The sequence below is a fragment of the Chlamydotis macqueenii genome, chromosome 13 (genome assembly GCF_036417535.1).
Source record: "Chlamydotis macqueenii isolate bChlMac1 chromosome 13, bChlMac1.mat, whole genome shotgun sequence".
NCBI classification, from domain to species: domain Eukaryota; kingdom Metazoa; phylum Chordata; class Aves; order Otidiformes; family Otididae; genus Chlamydotis; species Chlamydotis macqueenii.
The window spans coordinates 2,614,478-2,620,526 of record NC_141568.1 but is presented as its reverse complement, the minus strand read 5'-3'; positions in this window follow the sequence as shown (position 1 = coordinate 2,620,526).

Here is a 6,049-nt window from a genome sequence, read left to right as displayed (position 1 = left end):
TGCTGCTGGTCCCCCGCCAGCCCCGCCACGCACCGTAACACCGCCACAGGGAGGGTGCCTGCGCAGACACGGAGGGCATCCCGTGGGTGCTCCCACCCGGGCCCGTGGGGTGTCCATTTTTCCCCGCGGGTGCCCCCGAGCGTCCCCACCTCATTCCGGGGCTGCTCCAGGGGTCTTGAGTCCTGTAGATGTCCCATCCCGAGAGTCCCAGGGTTCCGAGGTGGCGCGGTCCCACGAGCGTCCGTGTCCGCGTGGGTCCCGGTTCCACGAGTGTCCGTGCTCAGTCTCTGGGCGCCCCCTGGCGGGCGCACCGCGCCACAGCACCGCCCGGCAGCCGCCCCCGGGGGACCCCGGACCCGGTGGGGGGGGGTGACTCCCAAGGAGGGAGGTCGAAAGGGACGTTGTGACATGAAACCCGGGGTCCCCACGGCACAGCCACACGCGTGGGGGAGCCAGGAACTGCGACCATCACGCAGGCCCGGCACACAAATTAATTACGCGTCAGCAGGGATGGCAGCGGGCACACCAAAGGGTGACAACGCCAAGGGACCAAAGAAAGAGCTCCTGCTTTAATTAGCCCTGCAGAGCTCGCCACTAATTAACCTTTTGCACTGGGAAGAGGATGAAGAAACAAAGCCCTGCTGGGAAGTGGGGGAGCAAAGCACTCACCACATCACTCATCCTCCTTCCAGCCTACGCACTGGGGAGGGATGCAAAGAGGAGAGGGCAGACCCCAGTTCGGACAGCCGAACTTTCCCCGTTTAGGCACCTCTGAAGGCTTGGAAACTGGGAAACGCCAGCCCTCGGATCAAGGAGCGACATGGGTAAGGTTCCTCCCTTTTCCCCTGGTTCCCGGATCCAACACGGGGACTCCCAGCCTCTAAAGCAGACTCTGGGAGTGATGGTGGGGGTCTGTCTCCTCTCCATCCCCCCCTGCACCAGGAGGGAAGGGAGATGATGGTCCCCTCTCCCAGGAGGGAAAGGGCTCAGGGTGAAATAGATGGCTGATAAGAGTGAAAAATTCCAGTCTCTCAAGCAGCAGTGAACAAAAGCCTCTGCTCCAGCCTGTTCCCGAAGGAGCAGGGAGATCAGGATGGGGACGGAGTGCAAGCGGGTGTTTCACACAGCTCCAGGGTGCTGATGCTGTAGATAAGCTTACACAACTCCAGGACCAAACTCCGTTTGGCTCGCCAGGCCCCAGCCCTGCCCAGCAGCACGCCTCTCCCAACAGCCAAAAATAAAAGAGGTGTTGGGCAGAAAGGCAGGAGTATTGCACGGAGAGAGAATGGCAAAACCCGATGTTGCTTTCACACCCTGTCCTTACCCCAGGGGAAGGTGTCCAGCTGCTGCCAAGAGCTGGGCTCACACAGGGAACTGATTTTCAGGCACGTACTTGCAGCGTTCAGAAGGGAGACCCACCTTCCTTCCTGGCTGGAACCAAGAGACCTCCGACTCCGCGTTACGGCACCAAAGCCTGGTGGTTTTGAGAAACAAGCCAAGTAGGAAGAAAAAGCATCACCGCAAACGGCAGCGGCAGCCTCTTTGGCAGAACAGAGACGCAGCCCTGAGAGGAGAGCTGCAAACGCAGTCCCCCAGCCAGCGTGGAACGTGCCTGTTCACAGCAACTGTCTTCCCAGAGAGGGAAAAATTTACCCTGGCACGGCCTCAGCCTCTCAGCTAACAACTGCGGGGACAACTCTCTGCCTGTTCCACAGCCAACGGCCTGTAACTGGCTGTGGCGCTGGGGACTTTACCCCTAGCAGATGGAAAAAGCAATTCATCCATCACCAAGACAGGAGGAGAACCCACCTGCTGAGGAACATCTCTGCCAGGTCACAGATACCTCCTCGCTCCTCGGCCAGGGGCTGCGGCAAAGGGGGCAAGCGCTCCTCTCCAGGAGGTGTTAAGCTGCCCAGCATTCAACCATCCCATCTCTTGAGTTTCTTCGGAAAGAAAGGGAGGGCTGCAAGTCAGCATTTGGGAGGTGCGCGTGGTTGGTATTCAGAAATGCTGCCGCTTGAGAAACTACATTTGTGCTCCTCGAAGGCCAAACATATGGTAGGAGTTACTGCGTGCTTGCTGGATGTTTTACTATTTTCCCTCGCTAAGGCTTGAACAACAGTAAATCAGATAAAGAACACTTTGCGTAAAGGAGCGGCCTCAGATGTGCCTTTAGCAGCAGGAAATTAACGCCTGGGATTAGGGGAAGGCAAGAGCGGTAAAAAAAAGGGGGAAATGGAAGAGGTCACACGTCCACAGAGGACTGCCTTGAGTGAACCTTGATTAACTACCGGCATTAAGGCAGAGCCGTTTCCAGATTACAAGTTCATGCGTGAACTTTGGTAGTTCAGTGCTCCATGGCCAAGGTTTGTTCTCAAAAATAATCATCTGCCAAGGAGCTTACTGGGTTGCATACCTGGAAGCACAACATCCACTCCAGCAAAGGCAGGGCTCAGGCCATCCACAGCGAAGCGGGGACTCCGCCGAACGCCCTGGCACACCACCAGACACAAAGACCCGCTGCGCAAGGATGAACGACTCCTTGGTGGCAGCTGAGCTCACGCCACAAGTTCTCCCATTTCAACACAATGACTCTCTTGGAAAAGCAGTGCAGATCTGAGGTGGGTGCGAATTTTAAGGTGGGGGGGAAAGTATGAAAAAAGGGGTAAGAAATACAGATGACTCAGCTTAATTCTGTAAAGAAGGAGGCTTACACCATCATGCTGCCTCTCCCTCCTCATCCCTCATGGTAGTTTTGTGCCAGCTGATCTCTTTCAGACTAAGTGGAAGGAAGAATATATAAAAAAAAAAAAGCCAACAACTTAAGGATTACCACACGGTTCCTTTCAGTAAGAGAAAGCTGTAGCTCAGAGGGCAGAAAGACATCCTCAGGGCTCAGTTCTGCCGGCCCCAGCATCTGCTGCGGGAGGAGCTGGGCACCACGGGCACCCCAGGGCGGGAGCGGCACGGGGCAGAAGCAGGGGGAAAGAATAGAAAACAGGGGCAAGGGAAGAGCTGAGATTTTTGCAGCATGAGGTGTGAGGGTGCGGGCCTCCTTTGGGAAATCAGTGCAACCGCTCACCAAGTACCCAGACAAGGGACAGCTAATTCTTATCACGTGGTGGAGGACGGGCTGCTGCACGTCAGAAGGGTAGAACTCAGCTGCTGTTTTCCTTTGAAACAAAATAAACAAAAGGAAGCAAACAGAAGTAAGTTCACAAAACTTTCCTTTTTATTATTTGAAATTGGAAAAGGCTCCTTGGGTAACAACGATCAGGTGTAAAAGTAACACACACATTTTGCTAGCTTTCTGACGCCTGGGATGAAGTAGGCCAAGTGTTGCAAAGTCACGTCTGGCTTTGACAGCGCGTTCCTCTCAAATCCAAACAGCAGGACTGGCAAAACCCCACCCCTCACACAGGGGAGCAGAGCGGGAAGGTGAGCTCTTTCAACGACAGTTATGTTCCACATGGGTATTTCTGGCATGAAATCGAGGTGTCTGACGTCAAATGGCATTTCAGAAAGAAAAGCTCACTTTTCCCCCCTGCACTGCCCTCTGTTCGAAGCAGGGATCTGGTGTTCCCCCTTCATTTTTACCAAGTGCCCCGGGGTACTTTAGAGAGACTTATTTACACTCAGAGCCTCCAGGAGATGCCCAGATTAATCCATCAGTGTCATGTTAAAGTGGTGAGTGCAAAATACACACAGAAACAAGGTACACCTGCTTAGGGGAAGTAGGACTATTAATCAATGAAAAAAAAAGTGCAGATTGCTTTAATTATGCTAATGAACACAGCTGATCCTAGTGCTCTTTTCCTCAAAATTAAAAGACTGCAATCCAAACAAAAACCAGAATCATACATTGTAATTCAGCACACACACACAAAAAAAGGTCAGTGGCACTCACAGTTTGGTAACTTATCTTCCACTCCACCGCCTGATCACACATCTCAAATATTTCACTGTCCAACTGGTAAATTATGCTGTCCGTCTGGCCCGCAGCGTGAAGGCCAGCACGCAAGCCTTTGGCAGCTGAACACAACAGAAGACTATCGGCCACGTGAGCAGCCAGCTACAAGACAGAGTTAATATATTATCATTTCCTAAACTAGTAAGTTGAAATTAAACAACCCATTTCCACACAACACCCAACACTCCCATTAAGTTCCGCTAGTTTTAAATTAATAAAAAACAATAAAAAGTCATCCTTGTTTAAAAGTAAACATTGAGCCAGCTGCATTTTGGTTTTTTCCCTGGTAGCTTACACCTCCAAGCAAGCTTGCACATGAATTTGCTTTCTGCCCAGTACAAGTTTCCTAAATAATTGCCATCTGACCTCTGCTGTCCCATTCCAGAGTAGCCGTGGCAGTACCGCACCGTTCAACCCAGAGGGAAGCTGACAGCCAAAGTTACAAATAATTCTGTCCCTTTTCCTCCACCTCCATAAAAAAAAAAAAAAAAAAAAAAAAAGCAAGCCTGACAAGTCCCCGTGGACTGCAGCGAGTCTCCTACAACCACAACGCCTGATCACAGCACATTTATAGCTATGAAATCAAGCCCAACACAAACAAACAGGCTGGACGAGGATCTCTGACACTTCTGCTTTCCAGCTGGCCAAACCCATGTGTTTTCACAACCCAGAAAGCGTGACCTAGAGCACAACACAGCCCGAGCACGTAAGCCAGTCCCTTATTTATTACTCCTGAGCCAGAATTAAGCCCCAGGTCTGGCTGTGGCTATCGGGGCAATGCCACCCTGCAACCTAATTGCAACCGCTTTGTTCGTTCCGAAAGGCTTCTGCCAAGAAGCCCCTGACAAGTTGTTTTCCATCTTCCCCAGCGCTTTCCACCCATCTGGGATCAAGAAATAAAAGCCAATTGTCCCCAAGATTTTCCACAGAGCGAACAGGATGAGGAGACGTCAGCACCAGAAATTTATCACCATCTGCAAGGCACCACCACACATTATCCCCTGTCAACAGCTCACAGAAATATCCCAACAAGCTGGACAGTTAGGGTTCAGGAAACAAGGAGAGCACGCAGAGAGACGTACCGCGTGGTGATACAGCTCGTACCACACGTGAGCAAGTACAGCAAAACACTGTACTGCCAGCACCGCTTCCAAAGGTACCACGAGGGATGGCAGGACCGGGGCTGTGGTCGCGTCCCCCTCGGCCCCGGGCGATGCTCAGATCCAAACCGCCTGCCGCTAAATCTGGCTGCACTCCTCTTGTTCATTCCCTTCTCCCAAAGCTTTCAGAACTGCAAGCTGTAACCTCTCATCGTGTCACTCTGCTTTTCTCTGGAAGCACTGATGTAGCCAGGCACAAAGGAACCAGCAGAGGCACAGGAGCGCTCAGAGCATTTATGCCAGTCTCTCCAAATTCACCATCTTGACAGCTCTCCTCACCCAAAGCCAAATCAGAGGGAATTTTCCACTGAAATGCCACAAAAGCCTGCCAGGCTTTGAGGAGCAGAAGGTGAGAAGGCAGAGGAGGAGTATTAACACAAAATCTTCTGTTTTCATTGCCTTTGCTCTAGACAGAATAAAGCCACAGCGTATCAGCAGTTCTGCCTTTAATTGGGACTAGCACGTTCTGACATTTTGAGGCCACTCGGGTACACCGTAAATAGAGAGATGCTTCTACAGGGGCAAAGCTGAGCTGTGAAGTTCCTGCAGGGCATCAGCCTCTGCAAAGCCCTTCTCTCCAGCCAGCCAAGCAGGTCTCGCCTTCAGAAGGGACATCCTTAACACTACCACTGAAAAATGCTCAGAAAGGACAAGCTACAAGCAGAAGAACTGTCTTAGCCTGGAGAACAGCAGATGCACAACCTGTGCCAAGAGCCAAGCAGAAAGCCTCACCCAAGACACAACGCAGACCTGCATTCAGCACTGAGCAAAACACTCCTGCCATCTGCTACCTGCGGGTTTGCACTCCCCAGCAGCCTCCTGACATCCAGGGGAATTTAAGCTGCGGGTAACAACTACTCAAAGCAGTTTATGGCGCAGCAGTGGAACGTACCTACACCGCCTTCACGCACTTAGCCAG